At 40.7% G+C, this 27797-nt stretch overlaps 1 protein-coding gene across 4 annotated transcripts in view; it reads left to right on the top strand.

Annotated features, from left to right (window-relative positions):
* The window catches only part of LOC128738441 (sodium-dependent nutrient amino acid transporter 1), a 239067-nt gene that overhangs the window by 167202 nt on the left and 44068 nt on the right, over nt 1-27797 (top strand). The window lies entirely within an intron of this gene.

Raw genomic sequence — 27797 nt, 5'->3', positions numbered from 1 at the left:
ACCAGTAGTTGTCGGTTGCTGCTACTAGGCCCATACCCATTCGGCATAATTCTGGCTAACGCGTTGATAGTCTACGCTGCCTTCTCTCAAGCGTAGCCGACGTCGCCGTTGAAGTTAAGCCTATCATCGATCATTACTCCAAGATGCTTAAGCATACGGGTTGAGGCAATTACGTGCTCCCCGGCCATGATTTCTGCCCACTTTACGGCTTTACAATTACTGACCAGCAGGACTTCCGTTTTATGATGGGCTATTTGTAGTTTCACTCCCTGCATCTAGTTTTTTATTGCTTTTATCGCTTCGGTCGCTAGAGTTTTCATCTCTTCCAGTGTCTCACCTATCACCGATAGTACAATGTCGTCGGCTAAGCCAACAATAAGCACTCCTCTGGGCAATTTTAACGTCAATAACCCGTTGTGCATCGCATTCCAAAGCATTGAGCTGATGATGGAACCGTGTGGAACTGCCGCCGTGATGTTCATCATCTTCCACCCCTCGGCGGACTCGTAAACAAGCACTCGGTTTTGGAAGTAATTCTTCATAATTTTCCACAGATATCCAGGGACATGCATTCTGTGTAGCTGCTCGGCGATGGTCTTCCAGCTGGCACTGGCAAAAAACCTTTTTTTAAGTCGATCGTTACTCCTCTTCGCTTCTGTTTAGACGACTTCTTGGCTTGCTCCACAGCGGATTTCCCTTTCCGAAATCCGAACTGCATATTTGACAGACCGTTTTCACCTTCCGTGTACGTCGTGAGTCTATTTACGATAATTATCTCTAGGGGTTTTTCGTATGTATCCAGCAGACATATCGGCCTATATGATGTTGTATCCCCTACAAGCTTGCTTGGCTTAGGCAACAGCACTAGTTTCTGGATTTTACACCAGTCCGGGAATCGACCATCCTCCAGGCATTTCTGAAATGCTTGAATCCCTGCTTTCAGGGCCTCATTGGGGATTCCATCCGGATCAGATACCTTCTCGATCTTCAGTCGTCTAGCTAGTGCCAATTGTTCATCAACGGAGAATTCGTCTTCTAGGTCTGAGGCTACTAGCACGGAGGTTGCTATGTGTCACTGTCCGCTCGGAATGCCTGAACAAAGAGATGCTTGTGAAAAGCTGTCGTCTTCCATTTCTTCTCGTCAGTTATAGCGTTTTGTGTAACCACTGAATTTCGCCGGCCAATGATATACCTGATCGCTTAATGATCACTGTGTGTATAGTCCTCACATACTCTCCACTTTATGTTCCGCATTAGGGACGGGCTGTCGAGGGTTACGTCGACGATAGATTCGCGTCCGTCATTACGAAAAGTGCTCACGTTTCCTTCGTTCAACAGTACCACATCTAGTTTAGCTAAGGCCTCCAACAGGCCTCCCTCTGCAGTTAGTACATCTGCAATTCCGCTCCACGGCCCAAGCATTGAAGTTTCCTCCGATGATGATTGGCGTTTGCTCGATGAGGTTTTCGCTGAGCACTTCCAGCATCTGGTGGAACTGCTCCATGGTCCATCTTGATAAAGATCCCGTTGATTTTGACAATCACGACCCCTTCATATAAGCTCGATGCCACTATCTCAATGGGAAACTTACCCATTACCTGTATCCCAGCTTTCGCTACTTTGTCAGTTGTTCAGTTACCATAGCCGGGTGGAACTCGGTACGGCTCTGTAATTATTACGCCGTCTGTATTCATTGTTTCATTGTTGTGGACTGCCACAACAGATTTTGTGCTGCGTCGCAATGATTGAGATCTATCTGGGTTACCCCCATCACAGTTGGCCCGCCTTCGCCTTCTCATAGGCTAAGCATTGGAAGCCCTCCGTCATGTCTCTTCGTTTTTGCAAAGCATGCATCTGTGCGGCTTAGCACAGTCGCTTGTAAAGTGCGCGTTCTCGTCGAATTCCCGACATCAGATCTGGATCTGTACGGACCTTAACACTTTCGCGCCTGGTGTGCGAAGCCCCAGCACTTGAAGTATCGCTCCATTTCCTTGGTCACGCGAGGGATGGCTTTTAAGTCGCACACTGACCATCCAACTATACTTTTGTCCTTCTTCAGTAGTTTGGGCACTGCTGCGGCCGGAAGGCGCACTGATGCTTCAACGCACTTCTTAACTCAGGTTCTGTCTTGTTCATACCTGTGTCTTGGGAAAACGCTTTCACGTTCGCTTCATCTCCAAGTGCCTTGGCAATAAGCTCCTTGAAAGCTGCATCTCTCCCTTTTGAGTTCGCTTGGTTCTTACTACTTTCTCTCCACAGGTCCTTCAACTCCGGGGCTTCTCGGACTATTCGGAGGATCACTGCGTAAGAAATGTTGGCGTTCGCTCCAACAATTAGGACATGACACATTCCAGCGTCACGGGACACAATCAGCTCCCATTGTTACCGTGTGAATCACCTCCTGTTTCACCAATTTTTAGGAAATACCTCGTAAAATAGTTGTTTAAAGAGTACATTATCTTCCACTACAATACCAGGGATTTGATGAAACAGGAACCGATCTCCATAGCCGGAGTAGTGTCCCGTAACGCTGGAATGTGTCACATCACCCTTTATTCTTTCGCGACGCGGCCTAGACTTCTTTTGCTCTTCTTTCTTTTCTTCTTTTCGCTGCTGTTGCGTTACGAGATACCATATATTTTCCACGTGTTCGAAGCAGGGTGAGTGTGAACCAGAAATGAACCGTGAATACAAAAACTGAAGTAATACGTTATTAGGCAATATAATCTATACCTATAAAAATGGATTTGTGTCTGTCCGTCTGCCTGTCCCCATGTTCCTTATAGAATCGAAAACTACTGAACCGATCGGCGTGAAAATTTGCATGTAGGGGTTTTTGATGCCAGGGAAGGTTCTTATGATAGTTAGAGATCCCTCCTCCCACTAAGAGGGGGGGGGGGCTCCCATACAAATCTATACCTATAAAAATGGAATTCTGTCTGCCCTATGTTCCTTACATTATCGAAAACTACTGAACCGATCGGAGTCAAAATTTGCATTTAGGGGTTTTTGATGCCAGGGAAGGTTCTTATGATGATTAGAGATCCCTCCCCCCACTAAGAGGGGGGCTCCCATACAAATGAAACACAAATTTCTGCATAACTCGTGAACTAGTCAAGCAAATGGAACAAAATGTTACATGTGGGTGGAGTTGGAGACAAGAATTTTTTCTATGATGAATTGGGACCCCTTACCTCTTATACAAATGAAATACAAATTTCCTCAAAACTCCAGAACTAATCAAGCAAATGGAACCAAATTTAGCATGTGGGTGTTTTGGTAGGCAATTTTTTTTCTATAGTGAATTGAGACCCCACCCCTCTTTAGGAGCGGAGGGGGGCTCCCATACAAATGAAATACAAATTTTCTAATAACTCCAGAACTAATCAATCAAATGGAACCAAATTTGACATGTGGGTGTTTTTGGAGGCATGAATTTTTTCTATGTTGAATTAGGACCCCTTACTTTTTCAGGAGGGGGGGTTCCTATAAAATTAAATGCAAATTTCCTCATCACTCGAGAACTAATCAAGCAAATGGAACAAAATTTGACATGTGGGTGTTTTTCGAGACAAGAATGTTTTCTATGGTGAATTGAAACCTCTCCCTGCTTTAGGAGGGGAGTTATGGTCCCTCCCCCTTCAAGATGGGGGAGGGGGGGTTCCTATACAAAAAAAAATACAAATTTCCTCATAACTCGAGAACTAATCTAGTAAATGGAACTCAATTTGGTAAGTGAAGGCTTTCGGAGGCAAGAATTTTTTGTATGGTAAACTATGACCCCTTCCCCTATCGGAAGGGGGGTGCTCCTATACAAATGAAATACAAATTTCCTCATAACTCGAGAACTAATCAATCAAATGGAACTAAATTTGGCAAGGGGGGGTTTTTGGAGGTCAGATTTTTTTCTATGATGAATTAGGACCCCTCTCCTTTTAATGAGGGGGGCTCCCATACAAATGAAATACAAATTTTCTCATAACTCCAGATCTAATCAAGCAAATGGAACCAAATTTAGCATGTTGGGGTTTTTTGAGGCAGAAATTGTATCTATGATAAATTAGGACCCCTTCCCTTTTTAGGAGGGGCTCCCATACAAATGAAATACAAATTTCCTCATAACTCTAGAACTAATCAAACAAATGGGACCTAAATTGGCGTGGGGGGTTTTTGGAGGCTAATTTTTATATGGTAAATTGAGACCCCGCACCCCTGTAAGAGGAGGATAATGACTCTCATACAAATAAAATGCAAATTTTTGCGTAACTCAAAAGCTAATCGAACTCGAGGGGCCAGCCTCCCTCCCCCCCCGCAGAGGTCGCCTCTATCTAGGTTTATTTGTTTTCCTGGGTCTACTGGCCTCTATCGCTTTCCTTCAGTTGGATCCAAACGAGCGACAGCGAATAACGAGAGGATCACCCTTGCGAAATGGTACTTTCCACGAAAAGATTTTCCGTGAAATCGTATATCCCGCGTAAGGCTTTTCGCGAAACGGTATTCTGCGAAACTATTATTAATATAAATAACTATTATAAATATTAAAACACCCTCAGAAACTTGCAAAACTCGAGATTGTGACAAAGGTCATCCAAGATTCACAATTTATGTACAACACTGTTTAATTTGTGGCAATACGAAGTTTGTCGGGTCAGCTAGTAGATGATAAATAAATCTATGAATGTTCCATACATAACTTTTTGAAATTTTGCTGGGCTAAGGTGGTACAGCCAAGTAACGGGTGACAACTAAAATTTTGGATTTCTCTCTCTCCTCTTTTTGTCAACATTTTTTGTTTTGTTTATGCTTGCCTAATTTTGCTTAAAATGGCGTCGAAACAAGAAGCATTTCCGAACCGCGTTGTACACTTCTACGAGCTGCCACAGAAATCTCGGCAAAAAGTATACGGTACAACATTTAAAAATCGAATATGTTGCGGCTTCGGCTGTTTACCATATCCTTAAATGCCCAACAACTATTCGCAAGCAAGGTAGTGGAAGCCCAGCGAAAATTATGGACGCAGAAGGACATCGTTCTCTTTCTCGTGCCTTCAACAACTAGCTCTCTGGTTTGGTTATCAATTAGACGTGCACCAGATGAACGTTTGAAGAAAATTTTGATCCCATTTCTACAAAAACATCATGCAGATGAATTTTGTTTGAAACGATGGTTCTACAATTGATGAAGGAACGGTAAGGGAAAGTAATGAAGAAGGATTTTTTGGCAATGGAGGGGAAAGAGTGGAAAGGAAGGGGGGAGGGGGTAACAGGTAGCTACGCTTAACAAGTTGTCGTTGTGACTCCTACCTTTTGTCCAATGCTGGAAGGTGCATGGGTCGAACCAAGTTATAATCTGAGATTATAACCGGATTCGAACCCACAACACCCGCCAGATATCCAGGTGTGTGTATGTGTGTGTGTGTGTGTGTGTGTGTGTGTGTGTGTGTGTGTGTGTGTGTGTGTGTGTGTGTGTGTGTGTGTGTGTGTGTGTGTGTGTGTGTGTGTGTGTGTGTGTGTGTGTGTGTGTGTGTGTGTGTGTGTGTGTGTGTGTGTGTGTGTGTGTGTGTGTGTGTGTGTGTGTGTGTGTGTGTGTGTGTGTGTTTGTATGTGTGTATGTGTATGTGTGTATGTGTATGTGTGTATGTGTATGTGTGTATGTGTATGTGTGTATGTGTATGTGTGTATGTGTATGTGTGTATGTGTATGTGTGTGTGTATGTGTGTGTATGTGTGTATGTGTGTGTATGTTTTTTTTTTTTTTTTTTTTTTTAACGAGTAGGGAAATCTGCTATCAGACACCTGAAAAGACAGCTCAGGGAGTGGGGTTTGGTATCCCGTGAAGATCGTGGAGATCCAGACCCACTAAAACCCTACTCGAGTCTCCAGCCTCAATCCCCCCTGGAACCACCTTATCGGTATTACTTCAGGGAGGGGCTATTGTGCTTAACGCACGCTCTTAGATAACTACTGGACTATGGTAGTTAGGCTGTTTATTCGCCGTTGATCGGCTTTCCAACGATTTTGTAGCTCAAGTACGATCTGGGTAGCAGCCGCATTGACCGCACCCCAGACGTCCGAGCTAGAACACATCCTTTGGACTAAGTTATCCGGAGTAGTGTCCTGTCCGCTAACTGCCATCATGTTGCTTCTCACGCCCTCGAAACGAGGGCATATGAAGAAAGCATGTTCTGCAGTTTCCTCAACGTCCGCGCATTCAGGACACTCGGGGGACTCCGCATGCCCAAATTTGTGCAGATACTGTCTAAAACAACCATGCCCTGACAGAATCTGTGTCAGGTGGAAGTTGACTTCGCCATGACGCCTGTTGACCCATCCGGATAGTTCCGGGATAAGTCTATGTGTCCACCGGCCTTTTGTGGAATCAGACCATGCCCGCTGCCATGTGATCATCGAGGCCGATCTTGTGGTACTCCGTATGCCTCTAGTTCCACGTTGGTTGAAGCACTCTACGTCCTCGCTGATGATGATACCAATAGGCACCATACCCGCTAAGACGCAGATTGCGTCATGTGAAACTGTGCGGTACGCACTCGCCACTCTTAAGCACATGAGACGATAGGTGCTTTCCAGCTTGGCTAGATAGCTTTTGGTACCTAACGCCGATGACCACACCGGCCCGCCATACCTGAGTATGGACTGGACCACGTTGGCTAAAAGCCTTCGCTTGCTGCCATATACCGCAGAGCTATTAGACATCATACGAGACAATGCCGAAATAGCTGTGGAAGCCTTCTTGCAGGCATAGTGTGTGTATTTGTGCCTGTGTGTGTATTTGTGCCTGTGTGTGTATTTGTGCTTGTGTGTGTGTATTTGTGCCTATGTGTGTATTTGTGCCCGTGTATGTATTTTTGAGTGTATATGCGCATATGCGAATGAGAGAGAGTTATATACGCGTCGTGGCATATTTTACGGATAACCAACAAATCTTGTTAAAAACGTGTAAAAAGTTGCAGTATTTTCAAAATAAAAAAAAGTTCTTCGGAAATGTGTTAAATGCGGCTATGGAATCCATCGTATCATTAAAAATATAAAAGATACGCTATTGCTATCTTGAGCCAACTTCTCAACGAAAAAAACGAACGAAAAAAAGTTTGTTTCTTGGATAACATGAGACAATCTGATAAAACTTCATGAAAAATCGAGTTTATGTTGAGTTTTTATCGAGTTTTTGGGAGTATTATGTATAGTATAACAAAAGTTAAATGATTTCTCTCAGTTCATTGGGTATCCGAGTATTTGAATACAAATATTTATTAAAATTCACGTGATCCCTATTCATCTCTTTTGGATGGCATGTCATCGACGTAGCGCCGTATTTTATCTTTAGCATTAATGGCATGAAACATGCCAAAACACATTAATTATCCTCCTCAGCAATAGCGACATTACGTACAGGTTTATCACAAAAGCGTGGTAAATCCATAGATTTTACGTTACCATATGGTAAAAAAGCGAAAATGGGTGAAACTGGTGTATTCAGTGAGGCTAAAGCTTACCGACATTATTGTACTCACCGCCTAAATCGTGATGCACGAGATGTGCAAAAGTGCTTCCCAAAAAGAGCATTAAAGCACCGAATAAAGCAGCTTTTCGCTTTCATTTGGCTTACTGAGAGCCGAACGTGCACGAAAAATGGTAATTAGCTATTTTTCCAGTGTGATGATTGGCAACATAATGTGTGCAATGAATCACGCACGGCAGGCAATGTGTGTCGTCTCTCCGAATGTATAGGAGGTGATTTTCTCAACTAAAACCAAACACCCAATTACACACTTTCTGCAGCTAATGATATAAAAATACTCTTCTTTCGGCAACTTTTCGATGGAAACATACCTATTTGAATTTTCTGTCGGGTTTAAGGTAACTAGGGTTAGGTAGAGTTTGTCTTTGTGCCACAAGCCAACATGTCAGATTTTGCGCAAAGTTTTTTCGCCATAGAACTAACTTGCAAACTCTGCATAGTAATGTGCTGAAACCTTTTCGAATCAAGACTCTAAAAGAGTCTGTCACAAGCACATGAATAAACTATTATTTCCATGGTCACTTCTACTCTCGAGCTTATGTAGGCGGTTTGCTGAATTGCTCGACAGATTGAAAATGGCACTTTCAGTTGAAAACTTAACACAACTTTGTCTGTTTGTTTCATGAGTTCAAAATGATTATGATGATGATGATGACGATGATGCAGCAGATCAAGTTTCTGTTGAAGCGGTGTCCACTCCATTACTGCTTTCTGTTGTTGTTTTTTCACCAAATCCAGCCAAAGCTGGATGCAAAATAAAATGCTGGTCTGCAGAATAAACTTTTGTCTTGGTGCAAAGCTGGTGGTATGTTTTTGAAATCATTTTCGATGCAGTTGGTCAAACTTAGTACCAATATCTGACTCGAATACAAATACTTTGTTTCAAGTGAATCCTAATTTTGAATATTAAAATTTTAACATGAGCTGTCAATAAAATTCAATTTGCTTTGCGAGTCTTAATAATTTAATAAACTCATAAATATTTTTCCTGGCAGTGGAAAAATTTATCTCTCATTTACACGGATGGCAATCATTGTTTGCTTACCGACAAACCAATTTGCTAAATGAGTCAAACTACTAACTTACTTTACTGTTGAAAAGGAGGATTTAATTGTTGCGTGATTATATGCGGTGCTCAGCACATATGCTGCAGTTTGCTTGCCATTCAATTGGTGATTGAACATCGCACTGTAAGGTTTTATAGCATTTCATTTACTATAGATATAATTAGCTTAACTGCACACGTTAGTGCTGTCGCTGTTGAGACATTCAGTATACATTTCAGCTAGAAAAAAGTTTGTACTGTTATTTACCAATAGGTAGGTAATGGAAAACTGATATCCGTTTCCAGCTGGCATTCATATGAAACCAATCGTCAGTTGAAACGTGATCCATTCAAGAGTATTGCTGAATCTTTTTGGCCGGTAAAATGTCAGCTCAATTCTGTTACTATTGATCCGTTAATAATCATCAATGCAGCACAATTAACAGACTGCACGTTTAGAACACATATTTGAATAAATATAGATTTAATGTTGATCAACTCCAGGTGGTAATAATTTTCAATTCACCTGTCATCGCAAAACTACGGTGACAATAAAAACAAGTACTAATATTATACATTCATATTAGATCAAACCTGTGAACCTTCGCTTTTGTTGACAGTCGGAATTCAATTATCGTCATTATGCCGTGGAGGACCCGCAGGTGTGTTCCAATTGAAATTAATTTATCTCGATTATTCAACCAATCAAACAATTTATATAATTTTCTATATGATCATAAATGATTAATTAGGTGCTCCAATTCGTACCTCTCTGTACACCACAAATTTCAATTAAACAAACGTAAAATAACAAAATTATATGAACCAACCGACCTGCTACGTTTTACTGGGTTACTAGTCTAATGTTTTGTCCGTCTCTTCACTCACTGGGTTGTCGACACAGTCATTTAAATAATAAATAAAAATTCTACGTCGTCCGCTGAGTTGTTTGCGGAAACATTGAAAAGCTCATTTTGCTCTTTGGCGAAACCAGTTTATTTAGCAAAGGTTATTTGACATTATCGAATAAATGAATAACAAGTAAAACAGTAAGATGTTAAAACGAATCTGCACAGATAACAGATGTAACACTTTGAACAACCGCTGAACAAAATTATCTTCTGGAGACATTTCTCCTCGTAAAGTTGTCCATTCATAGTTGATCCAGTCATAAAAACCTTTGTTTTTTACACAACTATAGATGCGAATGTTTCTGCGAAAACGAATTTGAACTTACCCGAAGAATTCCCCTTACGTTTAGCTAGTTATTATTTTTGACTCCGGATTTGCCCAAAGTTCCTTTTTACTTTCGTTTCATCGTTCATCAAAATACATCCGTGGTACTTGGTTAAAACTTGATTGTACAGTTTGCACGATTGTTTGCTGGCATAGTAGGACCGATATATCCTTCTCGCATACGCATTCGCGAACCTTTTTGCCAAATCACATCCGGAAATCTCAGGATTATTTCGAACTGCGCTGATGATATTTGCTCGTAGTTTCCGGCCATATATTTCGCTTCTACGTTTGGTCTGCTCTGCGTGATCTAATGTTAATATTTCTCGGTAAGATTTGAGATATTTACAGTCGAAATTTAGAAATTTGAGAGCCTTGATGATCATTCGTCTTGATCAGTGTCAGCACGGGCTGTGGTCTCTAAAATGACAAAAACATCGACGATAATCTTACATCTTGCGAAAAACACTAACGTCATCTGGTGCGTCTAGAGCGTCATTCAGCACAACCAACTTCACAATAGGCCTTTTCAAAACACCTGCTGAGATCCGTACATCTGCTCGATGCGCTACTCCATCTTTCCTGGAATTGTTTGGATCACTCGTTCATGCTTCCACCGGTTTCTGATATTTTCGTCTGCTACGAAAATAAGATCTGCTTCTTCAATCGACTTCACATCCTTAAACCACTTAGTTCGTCTAATAATAGTTGGTAGATATTCCACTAGGCAACGACACCAGAAATTGTCCAGCGTATGACTTATCAGCTCATTTGACTACAACGCCTCAGCTAAACAGAGTTCGAAAAGGTAGTGCAAAGGACAATTGTAGAGCTAATTTTTACCTACATTATTGTTGAAGAAAGTATACCTTTATCTTTTGTATTTACGACGCTTTGCGACGGATACCCCGTTAGTAGCCAAATGAGCGATCTTCTAGCTATCAACGCACAGTGGAAAATACTGGGACAAAACACTCAAAATGGAGTTGAAGTTTTCCATGAAGTATTATTTTTCTATGAAAGTAGACAGACTAAATAACTATATTCCAAAATTTCAGAGCACTGGGCATCATACAACTTTTTGGAGAATTTTTTAAATCTGAAGTTTGTGTGACAACTTCCCATGTTTTTCATTCAACGCAAGTTTCGAAAAACTGTTTTTAATCGTATCCTGTTAGGTATTTGCATACAAAGAAAACGTGATTTGGTATTGAAATGGTTATAGATTAGCACCTTATTTTGCAGATTGACGAAAATCAAGTACACTCTAAAATATATTTGCTTCAAATCTCAAAATAATAACACACATGTGACTTCGCATTTTCAAAGTAGAGTATCTTTTTTTGGGAACGGAAGGTAACCGTCATTTTTTCATATTTTATGTAGAATTTAGTCTACTTTCCAAAAATCATATCCGCATTTTGCGCAGATTTGCGCAAAGACTAAAAATATTGAATTTTTTAGAACCATGTGTTTTTATGCAATTCCGCTTTATAATTACTTCTAGCAATACTATTAAAGATATTTTTAAAAAAAATCTTTGAGCATTTAGCAGCTAAAGGTTAGTACCAGGTCAGCAGAGCAGAAGTGACACTTTGATATTCAAATTTTAGTGAATAAACATGGTTATTAGCTGGAGAAAGTGCTATTTTTAAAATTCAAAATTTATTTTTAGATGTGGCTCAACGTTATGGATTGCTGAGTGTTACAAGGTCATTACTACTTCGCCTAATTAGTCCAATGCAAAAAACACAAAATAAAAATAATACTTCAAGTAGTTATAAAACTTTTCTTAGAAAATTATTTTAGAGACACCCTAATTATTGATTTTTTTAAATATTTGTAAACTTTAAGCTATAGTAGTCAATTTGGTTCACAGTTATATACAAAATATGCAAGTTCCATACTACTTTACCAATTTTATTAGTTTTGTCTCAGTTTTGTTCTGACTGGCGCCACTGTGCAACGGGGTAGCAGCCCCATAGCGCCGTAAATACGAAATATTGAACTATACTTTCTTCAACAATAATGTAGATAATAATTAACTCTACAATTACCTTTCACCCTACTTTTTCGAATATTGTTTCGTTGAGGCGCTGCAGTCAAATGAGCATGTACTGAGCAAAAAATTGAAAATGAATCAGGTGTTTCTCAGTGCCATTCCAGTATTCGTTGGTAATTTTTCCAGTTCTCGCACACCTCTAAAAAAAATTCGACGTTAAAGACTCCTGCTCGGCCGATTCCATTGGGTGAACGTCAATAGTCTGGAGTTGACCATGCTTTCAGCTTCTGTCAGTACCATGAGAAACGATTCGTTATCTAGCTTTCGTTCTACTGGGATGTATCTCAGCGCTGATGTTACCGCCCGAATCATCCTCTCCTAACAGTCTCCCATATGGGAAGTAGCAGGGGGCTTAAACCACCATCGTGTTTGAGCATTTGTAAATTTCTAGTGAGCTACTAGTGTAGTGCATGGATTTTTGATGGTTCTCTGTTGAAAATAATCGCCTTTCGTCTGATAGTCTGGCCACGTACTCAGCCTACTACAGCATGTCATATTGAACAGGTAAATCTTTTCTGTTTCAGTCCCTTTTTCTTGCTTTTTACTTATTTTTTCTATTTTTTTATTTTGGTTCTTCCTCTCATTATGTCCTGTTTTTCACTATTTATTGTTATCAAAGAACTAGCCTTTACCGCTCAACACACAGTCATCTACGGGTACTAGCGTGCCCGGACATAAACAAAGTTAGGGCAATGGACCTTTGAGAAAGTAAATCGAGTAATGACCGAATGGCGAATTTGTGATTACTTATCACAAAAATACAAGCCGATTAGGTTAAAAACCCCGGACTTTCGGATGCAATTGAATTTTAAATCAAACTTAAAATTGGACTAGAAATTAGAGCTGAAATTGGACTTGGAATCGCACTTGGGATAGAGCATTAAATTAGACTTGAAATTTGACTAATTTGGGCTTGAAGCTTTAATTACGATTGAACAGGAAATCAGACTAAAATTGAATTTGAAATTGGACTTAAATTTAAATTAATTTTGACTTGAAATTAGACATTGAAATTATCCTCGAAAATGAACTTAAAATTGGACGTAAATTGGGTTTGAAATGGACTAAAGATCCCAAGCAACAATGTGAGTTTTATTGTACTCTTATGGCGGTTTTCATGACCAATTTTAGTCTTAAAAGTCATTATAAGAGTGTAATAAAACCCAAATTGTTACTTGGGATTAGACTTGGAATTACATTTGCAATTAGACATGAAATTGGAATTCAAATTTTATTAGAAATTGGGCTTTAAATCAGAGTTTAAATTTGACCTAAAACTGGAATTAAATTAGGTTTGTAATTCAGCTTAAAATCGGACGTGCAATTGTACTTGAAATTCAACTTGACGTTGGACATTAATTTAGATTTGAAATTGGACATGGACTTGAAATTAAAATATTTCGCTTTATTGTCTTACACGTTTACCTATGTTTTGTTTCTTTTTTTTTCTTTTCTGGTGCCGTTTCACCGTTTTATTTTCTCTACCATTTTCTCGGATTTTGCGTTTACTTTTCTTTTCATGTTTTTCATTAATTTTTTGTAATTTTCTTTCGCTTTTCCATCTTTTTCCTTCCCTTTATCCTTTGTTCGTTTCCAATTTTCAACTTTAGTGTTAGATCCTACTTTTCGTTTTTTGTCTTCGTCTGTTCCGTTCCGTTTTTCCTCTTTTTAGATGCTTCGTTTTTCTTTTCTGTCATGTTTGATCTGTTTTTGGCTCCCTTTTTTACATTTACTGTCCCGTTTTCCTCTATTATCTCCTACTTTTTATCCTTTTCATCACAATTTTACCCTTTTCATTCATCGGTTTTTCCCTTTTTTTGCTTTTTATTCTTTTCCTCATTTTGTTCCATCTTCCCCTTATATATCCTGTTTGTTCTACTTTTTTCGCATTCGCCGTTTCCTTAATTGGTTAATTCACGCTATTTTCTTTTTTATTTTGGTTTCTCTTGTTTTTTGTTCTGTTTTTCCTTTCTTGTCTCGTATTTGCTCTTTTACTTTGAGTATTTTTCTGTTCCTTCTTCCTAATATTTGTCGCGTTCTCCCTCCTTTATTCTTTCGTTTTTCCTTTATTTTTTGCCTCTGGTTACTCTTTCTCTACTTTTCATTTCACTTTTTCACTTTTTTCAGTTCTGATTTTACTCTGTTGTGTTCCGTTTTTAGTCTCATTTTTTTCTCATTTTCAGGTAAATCTTTTCTGTTTCAGTCCCTTTTTCTTGCTTTTTACTTATTTTTTCTATTTTTTTATTTTGGTTCTTCCTCTCATTATGTCCTGTTTTTCTTTTTATCCCGCTTGTCCTCTGTTTTAATTTTTTGGCTCCATTTTGCTTGTTTTCTCTTCTCGTTTCTCAGTTTCTTACTCCAGTAAATTTTGCCTTTAGTTTTCTTGTATTTCATCCCGTTTTGTCATTTATTGTACCAATTTTTCTCTGTTTCTGTTCAGTTTGTACTAATTTTCTTCTCGTTGTTCTCGTTTTCTTTATCGTTTTTATCGTTCTGCTTTTATCACAGTTTTCATCTTTTCTCCACCGTGCTCCGTGTTTTTCTGTTCAGTCTCCTCTTTTTTTTCTTGTTTCCCCTTTTTCCATTTTTTTCTTTTCCACTTCTTTTTCTGTTAACGTGTCGTTTTCTCTCCAATTGTGTCACGATTTTTCTCAAGTTACAAGTCACTTGTAAGCAGGTTTCATTTTCGGTTGCCTGCTCAGTAGATGCTCATTTGACTATAGCGCCTTAGCAAAACAGATTTCGAAAAAGTAGTGTAAAGGGCAATTATAGAGCTCGTAATTATTTACAATGTTGTTGAAGAAAATATTGTTTTATCTTTTGTATTTACGGCGCTATGAGGCTGCTAGCCCGTTGGTAGCCAGATGAGGGCTCTTTTTGCTACCAAAGGGGTAGCAGCCACATAGCGTCGTAAATACATACAACATAAAACAATACTTTCTTCAGCAATATTGTAGATAATAATTGACTCTACAATTGCCCTTTACACTACTTTTTTGAATTCTGTTTCGCTGAGGCGCTGTAGTCAAATGAGCATCTACTGAGCAAAAAACCGAAAATGAAGGCTGTGTAAGCCTGTCTTCTTTCCTGTAATCCGATTAAAGAGAGCTCCTCCTTGTCAATTGCCACCGTATTCCCCCCTTTCAGAAACTCCCTCTTGTTGTCTAGTTACTTGTACAACTGCTATCGTTCTAAATGCAAGACGAACGCACCCCTCCCCCTTGTACGAAACCGTCTCCCCTTTTTTAACGGGAAATTAGCAGTCATCAACTTTTCGTCGGAAAGCCCAATTTTGGAAGCAGTTTTTGGTCCCAAAAACGGAGTTTTGTTCGTCAAATTGTAAATACTGCATTCTTCTTGCGAATCTGAACAGTTCAAATATATTTTCATGAACAGAATTTTTGTTTCAAACAAAAAAACTGCTTTTCAAATTGGCTGAATCGATGACGACTAATTTCACCTTAAATTCCTCTGCGCGGATTCATTTATGTCAAGGAACATGTGGGACAAGCTTGTTGAAGGACTATCCAGACATTTCGGAGTTATGGCGGAACATAACGTAGCCAATTATGCATCTGTTTGCTCTCTGAAACCCCCTATAACGGAAAAGAAACAGTTTTTTCATATATTACTCCTCGGGGACCTCTTCCCTAACACCCGCCGATAATCTGTCTGTCAGTCAATCGGTCTAAATGCAAGAGAAACGCAACCGCTTTGACTTATTTGGACCTCCCTTCTTGATAGGAACTAGTCCCGTTTTTTAACCCAATAATTGCTAATTCTCTTATATCAAGGAACCTGTGAGCCAAGTTTGGTGGAGAACGGTCAAGGTGTTCGGGAGTTATGACGGAACATACAAACATACTCAAGTTCACTATTATATATATACTAGTTGCCCGATCTTACTCGGGGCCCCTTCGTCTCTCAGTCAGTTGTACATTTGATATTATAACGAAAATTCTCATAATGGGAGAAACAAAACCCTTTTCCTTCATTTGAATGTATTTACCTTTGTCACTCCCCCTTTTCTGTTGTCCTCCAACCCCTTGTGAATCTTTCTTCTTTTCGGTAATCTCTATAAAGCGAGACAAAACCTTTTTCACGTTTCTGAACCTCCTCCTTGTCAATGGCCATTCTAGTTCTCCCTGATCCCCTCTTGTAGCCCAGTCACTGCTATCGTTTCAAATGCACTCTTTTACCTATTTTAACCTTTCTCTTTCCTTGTACGAAAGGAATGTGTGTCAATGTGTCAAGTTTGTTTTTTTGTTTTAGATTATATTCACTTTAACCAGTTTTGGGTCATTTGTGACTACTGCGGGGTTTGGATTTGAACTCGGGTCCTCGGCGTGAGAGGCGTGAATGCTAACCACTACGCCGGGACTGACCCCTGTCAAGTTTGTTAAAGAACCAGCCGTCCAGAAGTTTCGGAGTTGTGGCGGAACCTACATTCATACTCCCGTTCTCCTTATTATACAGGGTTGGACAGGAAAAAATGCGAAAATGTTTAAACTTTAATATTGGGTTAATTTTTGGAACACATGATTTATTTCGGTTGACAGTGTGTTTGTTTACATTAACTTTCAGGTGCTGCATCTTGCAAATTTGTGAAAATGTACACCAAAGAAGTGAATACGAGTTTGCTCTTCGCCCAGAAGACGTCGAAGAAGATTGCCAAGATGGTAGGATGTCATTTGGCCACAGCTTACCGCATCAAAAAGTTGCTACTAGATGGTCCTAAGCTTCGAAAGTGCTAGTCCGCGGTTTGCACGTACGTCAAACGTGATTAGGTTAGAGACGCGGTTCGTGCAAAGATTGCCCGCAACCCGTACCGGGTTCCATAAGTAAACTTGCTAAAAAAGTCGAAATTTCCGAAAAATCCGTGCGAAGAATCAACAAAGAAGATTTGCACACATCTTCCAGAGCTAGAGTAGCTAAAGAAACTATAAGTGACGAAGCGAAAATTGAAAACCCTGTTCTCCGGCGAAAAGCTGTTCAGCACCGATGATCTGTCCTACATCCGCGCAGACCGGTCTATTTCACCGAAGAAATTTGAGGATGTTTCGGAAAAAGTGAAGTTTAAGTTCCAAATCAAACATCCGGCTGGTGTCAAAATGTATGGCTTGCTGGCATCCAACAGGTTGAAAATGCCGCCTAACAATTTTATTGATGCTAATGTTAAAAATAATGCCTAAGTGTATAAGGTATTTTCAAGGACTAAGTGCTTCTCTGGTTGAAGGCCAACTTCTCTGAGGATCAATATGTTGACAGTAACCATCATAACCTAATATTAAATGCCACTGAGTTTAAGATAGGGTAAGTTAACCTATAGTGGACCCTTTGCCTATAATGGACCTTGGGTACAATTTCGGCCTTTATTGGCTTGTACTTCTTGTTTCCGAGGATATATGACATGAAACTAAATTCACTAAAGGGTCCACTAATGGCTAATTTAACTTAAAATTGAGACAATCAGAAGCTAAAACTAAACGAAACTAAAAGATGAATAAGACTAAAAAAAGTGCAATGATATCAAAATTCAACACAAGAGAAAATCAATTTTAGAAAATAAAAAAGAAAAAACAAAGAAAAGAAACAAAAATTTGAAAACAAGCGATGTACAGAAATGCAAGAATGAAAGAACGCAAGTAAAATGAAGATAAAGTTATTAAAAATCAAATAACATCCCAACAATATTCTAAACAGAAATTTAAGAGAAGCTGGAGCAAAACTGTTCTCGCAATTGAAATAAAATTAGGTCAAATCAAAATAATAATTGCAGCGCAATTGAAATAGAATTGAACTGAAATAAATCGAAAGCAAAGTGCATATGAAGCTGTTTAGAAATAGGGTTAATTTTAACAAAAGGAACGAGAAAATAGAAAAACTGTAACAAAAGGCGAATCAATGTTTAATGTTTCAACCAGTCAGCCGCGGTGAAATATTATAAAACATGAGTTGGTAGCAAAGTTCGCAGCAGTGATTGTTCTGACTTTACAGCTTTTTCACTTTACATGGAATTAATGAGTCTCAAATGGTAGTCTTGATGAAAGGCAATGTTTTCGTTCAATGGTTTCCACTCAGATACCGTTAAGGAGAACAAAACTGCAAACGCTGTTGTTTCTATCAAGTTTAATGGACAATATGGCCATTATATTTATGAAAATTTAATTATTGTTGTGCTTACGATCATTCAATTGTTTCATCGAATTATTGTTTCTGCTTGTTTAGTTGATGTTTAGTTGATCAAGTCCGCAATAACAGGCCTCTCACCAAGAAATGTTTGGTTATAATCTGCAATTTCGAATGTCTAAATGAATTTATCTGCAATATGGGTATACCAGGAATAATAACAATACAAACATTCGATTGCGTCACCAACCGCGACTACCGCGAAATATAAATCAAAAGATTTGATGAAATGTCACTCAATAAATAATTTACTACTATTACGTCCGCTACTTGCCTGCTGCAGTTCCGAAATCTTCCAAACACAACAGTCACAAAAGAAAAGCCATAAATCTCCAACCCAGTCACGACCAGGAAACTCGGAGCTATTTTGTTATGCAACGCCATGTAGACGCCCACCTGTCCTAGTTTCGTGCTTCTCACATATCCGAAAATTGGTTAGATTTCCCGACATGTGTTAGCTCCATCTGCGCCCACCTTTTACCACCACCACCACCACCACCAGGTAATTGACTGGTTATCTTCCCACATTTGCATCTTCTTTCTGCCTTCGAGCAACAACGCAACAAATGGGTTTTGTTTGTCATTTTAGGGGGGCATTAATGAACCCGGAGAGGTTTTATTCAAATTGGGGATTTAGCCGTTCGAGGGACTAGCCATTCGATCGAGTGTCTGTGTGTTAAAGAGAGGAAATTTGATGTCCGATTGAGGCTGTGTTTGCAATTTTAGCATAACATAGTCTGAGTTTAGATCAGCTGATAGATGTTCGGAAGGAGTTCAAATGATTATAGCATTGAAAATGAATTTTTAGGAGGTTTTGCTTTTAGAGTGTCTCTTGGATGCCGTCTTATCGAAAACTACGTTGATATATTACCGAAGATAGGGATTATGGTGCTTTAATATTAGATAATTATTTTTCTAACGGAAAAACATATCTCTTGGAAGAAATGATTAAGCTCTTGCATAAAATTAACTCCAGTCGAGGTCTTAGACATACTGAAAACTTCGAATGTTAAGGCACGAATCGTGAGTCACTTCTTCTCCGGTGTGATTAAACATTGGCTACTTCGTATTCCATTCCAGCAATCGTGTTTTGTAGGTTATACCGGTGAATCAAGAAACTTTCAATCGAACCGCGCTAATAGCGCAATGACAAACTCATGCTGAATGCGGTGGTGGGTGATGTCAGTGCTAAATACCCATCTTAATTGCTAAAGATTCATAAACAAGTCAGCTGGATTCCATAAAAATTCAACTGAAGTAGGTATTAACAACTGTCTCATTAGTATTCCTGCGGTGTGTATGCACAGTTTGGTGCCTCTAGAACGGTCTGACCCAGATGAGGTCGCCAACCGTACAAACCATAGCCACCAATCAGTTCGTTCTCATTATTATTCCTTCGTACCCAATCGCTATGCTACACACAAGTACGTTTTGTTCACCTTACTTGAGTTGTTTCGGTTGGGTCCTATTATATCTTGGGTCCGTTCGTACGTACTACTTGTGCGCCGTACTGTGTTCCCTCGTTTTGCGATTTGTTTGAAAATTGAAACTCTAACGCAGACCACATTTGCATGGGTCAGCACTTTTCTGCGATTGCTCATTCCTTCCTGTTTCTTGTAGGCTGAATGAAATGCGGTGTTTTTTCAATAAATATATTTGTTATTTTCTCTTCATTCATAATAATTTCACGCTGTGCGATGGAAGCGAGGAACCTGACCACTTTTGCGAAGAACAAGTTTTTGATTTTCACGAGCGCGGCTTGATTCGATTTCATGTAATACCTAGATACTTAGCGTGTCTTCAACCTTTATCCTAGGTTTCAATAAAAACGAATTGTAAAGTTAAATATTAGGTAATTAGTGCTAGCATTAATTACCATGCAAGATATGTTGAAAACCTCAAAACTAATATTAGTAACCACAATAAACTAATTACTTACCCGATGTCTCAAGAATCGACTAATCACGCCCGTTGCTATAAGCAAAGCTTTCGAATATATGTAGTTAAGCCATACCAATAACTGCACGTCGTCGCGAACAACCTTGCCTCGTAGTTCCATCCCGACCGCTATTCCCACGCCAAAAGGAGACTGCATTGCGGAGTGCTGAAGTATGAAGTTCAACCAAGCATGGCACCACGGTAAATCATTTGCATACATACGGATTAGTTGTTTATTTTCACCTCACATGATCCGTTTAGGCCGTACTACCACCCGGGATCGACTAGACTTGTTTCGGAGAGGAAAAAAAATATGCATGCAGAAACATCGCCACTCGTATGTACCGATGTAGGCATATGAACACGGTGAAGGTTGCATCGATTAAAAGATATGCTCCGTTAGGTTGTACAAGCTGGCGATAAGATTCGCATTCCATTGAGAAATCGGATACAAACAAGCTGAGGTTTTCTTTGATCAATTAAATAAACTGTGTAAATTGGTTAGTGTAGGAAATCAAAAGAGCTCTTAATGGATTTTGATTTGCTTTGGTGAGATGGTAATCGATGTTGGTCCAATTTCAAGCTACAAACAAGCCGGTTATGTTTTTATTATAATTTGTTTGGTCATCGTTATTTTGAAAGAGAAACCTATTTGGACATGATTTGGTCACAATTTATACAACACCTCCTCTACGAATTGAACGTTCTTGCTCAACTCCTCTCATTTACCAGAAAACGGGCTTGTTGTAGAATTATCGCTGTTTACGTGAAATAGTTTGAAATTTCCTATTGAAATTTCTAACGCCGGCGATCATTTATTGTCCTTCGCGACGTGAAAAAGGTGACGAAAATACAATTTTCATTTCAAAATTCTCACTTTTAGGGTTGTGTCAGTATTTCAACAAACACGTATGGTGTCTAGATGATTGAAAGTTTGAGCCGCTCACGGAACTTATTTCAGCGAAAAAATCAAAGCAAACGCAAACTTAAGCTCAGCGTAAGGGATGCCAGCAAATTTTTATGGTTCTCAATTGTAACACTCTTCGATATGTTCGATTCAATAAAACTATATGTGGACATTAACTAAGGCTATTTATTTTTTCTTCCATTTTCAGGTGAGTGTCGACATGATGTCATTTGGATTCAAGTTTTCTTTATTTGAATGCCAAAGAGGGTAGTAATCTAAACGGTAAATAATCAGTATCCTAAGATTTCAATTATTAGCAAAAAAACTATCAGGGGTCAGTCCCGGCGTAGTGGTCACACCGGTCGAATCCCAACCCCGCAGAAGTCATGAATGACTCAAGCTGGTTAAAGTGACTGTATCTGAACTATTAACTTACCGGAAACAAAAATGTCAAAGGATTTTAGATGAAATAGTCTCAATGATAGGTATGTATTTTTGGGGCGAAAAGTCTTTTAATCCAGGATGAGCAGCTTTTGGACGTCAAAATTTCCAAGAAGATGAAAATTCGTATCTGGTCGATAACTAGATGATGGCAGGAAGCGATACCGGCGCTTCATTTTCGGTAGAAGTTTTCTATTTATTTTTCTGTTCGACCGTCGCGGGAAACTGACGTGCACGTGACTTTATGTACTGGTTTATGGAGAAAGAGCGATCTACTAATGACCATGCTGTTATTACCACAGAATTCTGTGAAAAACTCCCCGTTTTCACGCGTCTCTTTTTGGTTACGGTGCCCCAAACGCGTTCCGCCTTGTTCGAGCTGATCTTTGCGGTGAAGTTCCTCCTCCAAAGTTTACTTTTTTTAATCTCCTACAAGGTTAGTCAAGAGAGGTTTTCTGATGTTCAAATTTGTTTTTCACCCCCGCTGGTTACCCTTGACGATCACCGACATTTTCAAAGCGGAAACTGCTGAATGTATAAACAACGCCGATGGTTGCTAACCAATCCTTCCGCGCACTTCTGTTCTACAAACTGTGAAAACTAGATCACCTATTTTAACTCACCTTGATCTCCTACTTCTGCAAGTCGGCAGCATCTAGTACTGGATTGCTATAAGGTTTCTTAATCGTATTTAAAATCTGACCACGATTGTTCTTTTGTTTATCGGTTCCCTTATCTCTTCGACTTATAGAATTTGCCGCCTCCAAGAACACGGCCGTACGTAGTACATTCTTTCAGCACAGACTCTACAAGCATGCCTGGAGGTCACTAAATCAGAGGGAATCACAGCTTAATCACATTTTGATCGATTGTTGTCGATTGGCAGTTCCCAGACATGATCGACGACAGATCCCATCGAAACGCTAACGTTGGCTCGGACCACTACCTAGTGATGATTCAGATGCGCCCGTAACTTACCGTTGTGAACAACATTCGATACGGACGCCGCCTTGGTTAAATCTCGTGCGGCTGAAGCAGTCAGACTACGCTGCGCCGCATACTACGAGCACTCACTCAAAGCTGCGCTGCCGAAAGAGGACGAGCTGGACGAAACCCATCTTGAACACTGTTGGAACACCATTAAAATAGCCATTAGCAGCATAGCAGCGAGCTCCATCGGGCATGTGGCTCGGAATCAGCGGAACGATTGGTTTGACGATGAATGTAGGTGATGGATGAGGAGAAGGCTGCGCGGAAGGCCAAGATACGCAGTGGCATACGTCAGAACTTGGAAAGACCCAAACCTTCCGGGAGAAAAAGCGCCACATGGAAGAGCAGAAATATGTAGAATTGGAGCGACTGCATCGTTTTTAGGAAACGCTAAAGTTCTAGCAAAAACGAAACGGATCCCGCAATGGCTTTGCGCCGCGAGCCAGAATGTGTCGGAATAAGAACGATAGAATTTTGACGGACGATCGAGAGATAACCGAAAGGTGGAAGCAGAACTTCGATGAACACCTGAATGGCACCCAGGTGAAGAGCCCAGGCAGCGCAGCGGGGAAACCGATTTCAACGATATAACAAATGGGGAAGAGGTGGCAGCCCCAACGATAGGCGAAGTTAAGGAAACCATCCTGCAGCCAAAGAACAATAAATCAGCTGGAAAAGATTATATCGGAGCAGAGCTTATTAAAATGGGACTAGAAAAGCCGGTCATTTGTATGAACTGGTTAATAGCTGGAATTTTTTGGAGGAATGAAAAGATGGGGTTATCAGCCTGATCTACAAAGAGGGCGACAAGTTGGACTGTGAGAGCGATCACCATTTTCAATGCTGCCTACAAAGTGCTATCCCAAATTATTTTTCGCCGACTATCGCCAATTTCGAACAGATTTGTGGGAACTTATCAAGGCGGCTTCGCCGAAGGTCGTTCTACAATGGATCAAATATTTACCCTGTGGCAGATGCAAAAGAGCCGTGAATACAGAGTTCCCAAGCACCATTTGTTCGTTGACTTCAAAGCCGCATATGATACCATCGACCGGAAAGAGCTATGGAAAATCATGGACGAGAACAGCTTCCCCAGGAATCTCATAAAACTGATTTATTCTACGATGGATAATACACAGTATTGTGTTCTGATTCTGAGTGGACTGTCAAGCTCATTCGAATCATTGGATGAAAGGTAAATACGTCAAAACAAAGTACATACTGGCCAGCAGATCCGAGGCCGACCGACGAGCAGTAGTAAAACGATCGGCGGCGATAAGTTTGAGGTAGTTGACGAATTTGTCTACCTTGGCTCACTGGTAACGGTGGACAATGATACGAGCCATCGGAGAATCACGAGAATCGGATAGATGTATTATCAGCGGAAGTCGTGCTTACTGTGAGCTCGTGCTTACAAGACACTCATTGAACCGGTTGTTCTCTATGGGCGTGAAACATGAATAATGCTCGAGGAGGTCCTGCGGGTGCTCGGAGTTTTTGAAAGACGAGTGCTAAGAACCATCTTCGACGGTGTATAGGAGAACGGAGTATGGCGGCGGAGGATGAACCATGAACTCGCATAACTCTATGGCGAACCCAGTATCCAGAAGGTGGCTAAAGCTGGACGGATACGATGGGCAGGGCGTGTTGCAAGAATGCCGGACAACTACCCTACAAAGATAGCGTTTGTCTAAAATCCGGTAGAAACAAGACGACCAGGAGTGCAGCGATGAACACGATTAGACTAGGTGAAGCAGTACTCGTTGTCCGAGGAATTGGAGAGCGGTAGCCCGCAACCGAGTTAATTGGAGAAACCTTGTTCATCAGGCTTTGTCTTAGGACGGCAAGCCTACTAAGTCGTAGTTATCGGTTCCCTCCTCATCAGGGCCTTATGTACTCCTGGGCACGTTAGGAATCCAACTCCCCTTTCATGAGTAGCATTTTTACCTTGTATGCCTGAGTAGGGCAAGACTTACTCCGACGATGTCTTGAGTTCGCCAGTATTCGGCCAACGGACCTCACTCAGTCTCAGTGTTTCAAGATTCAGGCAGCTATCTTCCCTTTCCAGTTGAGCCAGCTTACCCTGCAGGACAAGGGTTAGTACATTCCATGTTCTGATTCATGTCCTTGTTTCCATGCTAAAGGTCGTTGCCAATAATCCAGATTGATTTCTTTGTCATTTTTTTTTGTAATTTTGTGTTTTCGGGTACAACAGGTTGTTACCCTTAGATTCCTATCCCACTGATGAGACTGCCATCTTAAAGTGTGCGGGTGCCACTGCTCTCTCTTACCCGTCTGCCTACGAAAACCGAGGTCACCGATATGGCTACACTGACCATCAGCCATCTTCTATCGCTAATAGGTCCATACCTGTTTGGCATAACTTTGGACAGTGTAGTAAGCGGCGCTTACCATAGACATAATCGACGTGTCTGGTGAAATTCAGCCTATTGTCTGCCATGACACCAAAGTATTTCAAATTTCGTTACAAGACAATCACTTGTCCACTCACCCTTATTGTGGCTTCTAGTGCCGCCTTACGGTTGCTGATCGTTACAGCCTCCATCGTATGGTGTGCCAATCGCAGGTTAACACTCACCTTCCATCCCACTATTATGCCTATGGTATCTGATGCCACAAATTGCACATGGCATTCCAGAGTGCAGGCACAAGGATATAGCCATGTGGAACACCCACAGGTACTTTGTGCTTCCTCGCCCGTGCGAGTCGAGTGTTAAACGACTACGCTTTGTTCGTGCTATCAGCTCCTCTCCAAAGCAAAGAAGTCGGACATCATGAGGCACTTCGAGTATGTCGGATATAGCCGATGCGGTATTTACAATATCCTCTTCCTTCTGGAAAAAGTCTAACGGAAGTCAGCTTTCGGCCGCCCGACAGTGCTGCACGACCGTAATGTGAAGCAGTAGCTGAAGGGGAGAATCGACAGCAAGGTAACCTCATCGTTCCGCACTTTAGCCCAGGAGGTCGCTGTAATTGACCAAACGGGGAAAAGCTACCTGACTAAAATGGATATTTTTATGCGTAATTGTCAGGCGAGGCCGGCCGTATCTGAGCAGCAGGTAATCATCCAGGTGCTGGTGAAAAACATCTCGCTGGTGAAGAGCGACGTCATGGTCATGATGGATGACGGGACCTACTTGACACTGGATGGTAACGACTGGCAGGGGTCAGGTACTTTACGTCCTCCACCAAGCAGATAAACGATGACAAATATATCTTCTACAACAAGCTCCAGGGTGGAGCTGATAATATGAACAATGCATCGAGCGTAGTTGCTTGACTGTTTTCGCCATAGCTGCAGCAGTACTGTACAGGTTTGATAAACGTATGTTTGTTTCATTGATATATCTTTGATCAGCTCTTTTCATTTCCAACCGAAATTAGTCTACAAAGGGCTTGACAGACGTCGATAAACAAAAAGGGAATTGCGCTAAACTACTACTTGTGGGCCACATTCTGTGGATGACTCTTATGGTTCAATTGATTCCAATTTGATATACAGTCCATAATTGGTCAAATACGACTCGATCCAGCAGACTAGGTTTGATGGCATACCCAAACAAGTCAAGTTTTTCGCTATGAATTACTTTTACGTGAATACCCACTGATCCATGGAAGCGATATACAGCAAAGAGAACTGAATTGGAGTGTTGATGTGTGCAGGGTGTTCAATAAGTTCGAATACAACTTTTCATCGTTGTGTAAGTGCGCATCATGTGCATTCTGTGTATTGGTATTGGTGTCAGCTTTAGCCTTATATATAGGCTAACTGACGCGCAAGGTGTCGATTTGATGTCATTTGTTATTTGTTTACCGCGCGCGAAGAAAAAGTACCGCAACGTGGCAGTAAAGTTGTTTGTGAGAGATGAGCGACCCGGCGACATATTTCGGCGGTTGAAATCGCACGGGGTGAAGCGGAATTTCATCTATAACACCATCCGTCGGTACCGGGAGACCCTCGGCCAAGGACCCTGCTAGATCCGGGCAGGCGCGTCGGCGAGGATGCAGCAGCCATCAAGGTGGTGAGGGAGCGGGTTCGACGAAAATTGAACCGCTCGATCTGGAAGACCACTGTTGACCTGGATGTGTCGATCGGGACTGCCCACACCATCATGGCGAAGGACCTGGGATGCAAGCCGTACAAGAAACGCAAGGTTCACGGGGCAACGGAGGCTACAACGAATAAAAGGCTGGACAGAGCAAAACTGATACTTTTGCGGCACGCTGGTCAGGAGTTTGTGTTATCTGGTGAGAAACTCTTCATCTTGCAATAGCCGCACAATGTCCAAAATGATCGGCTGTAGACTCCACCATTGGCCAGCATCCCCCCGTCCCACATAAACATCCCGCGGTGCCAGAGCGCCACGTCGGTGAAGGTTTGGGGGGCCATATCCAAGCGTGGGAAGCTTTCACTGGTGTTTATCGAGAAAAACGCCGCGTAAGACCGAGGTTCTGGAGAAGGTTGTGGCTCCGACACTTCGTGACCTTTACGGCAAAGATAATTACGTATTTCAACAGGACAGTGCACCGGCTCACACGGCGAATATCGTCCAAGCGTGGTGTCGGGAGAATTTGACTGATTTTCTCGCAAAGACTTTGTGGCCTCCCAGCTCCCCGGATCTTAATCTACTGGACTTTTATGTATGGTCGTACATGCTGGCCAAGCAGAGCAAACATAAAGTGAGCACTATGGACCAATTTGAGAAGCTCATTTCCAAGATCTGGGACGAGATGCCTATGGACCAGGTGCGTGCCGCATGTGATTCTTTTGAGAAACGTCTCAAGCTCGTAATAAAGCACAAAGGGGGGGCTTTCACCAAATATGTCGGAAAGATTCTGAATAAACACTGCTTCAATAAAAATTGACTTAGAAAAGAATATCTTGTATTTTCATTTTTTAAACACATTTTTAAAGTGTTTCGAACTTACTGAACACCCTGTATGTATATGTGGTTTGTGTATGATATGACAACAACAAATGTCTGATTGATTGTCGATCAATTTTGTCACGATATCAATAGACCGTTTATGCTAATTAACAGAGGCTTTTCGGTTTCGTATTTCTTACGAAAACTTTATTTGACATTTTCGGCTGTCAGACGTTTCGAAGATCTGTGTCTTTGCTGTTAGCATTTTGCTCCGAGGAAGTCTTAACTTATCATTTGGAATATTTCAGAATATTTGGCTTCGGTTTCACAAGAGTTATGTGTAATAAGTTCGGCACAACAATTCAGTAATTGTAAATATTCTTTACCTTTGAAAATTAAATGTTTTATTTTTAACCGAAAATTGTGCTTAGCATAGTTTGTATGACATCTCACCATCTAGACAACGATATGGTTACCTATGGCATCCTGATGTTTATAATATATTAGAAAGTTTGCCTTGCTGTAGGTATGGTTCAGAATGTTTACATAATATTTGGGAAAG

Source organism: Sabethes cyaneus, chromosome 2, assembly GCF_943734655.1.
Source record: "Sabethes cyaneus chromosome 2, idSabCyanKW18_F2, whole genome shotgun sequence".
In the NCBI taxonomy this organism is placed as follows: domain Eukaryota; kingdom Metazoa; phylum Arthropoda; class Insecta; order Diptera; family Culicidae; genus Sabethes; species Sabethes cyaneus.
The sequence above is the reverse complement of the archived record's forward strand: the minus strand, read 5'-3'. Positions and strand labels throughout refer to the sequence as shown.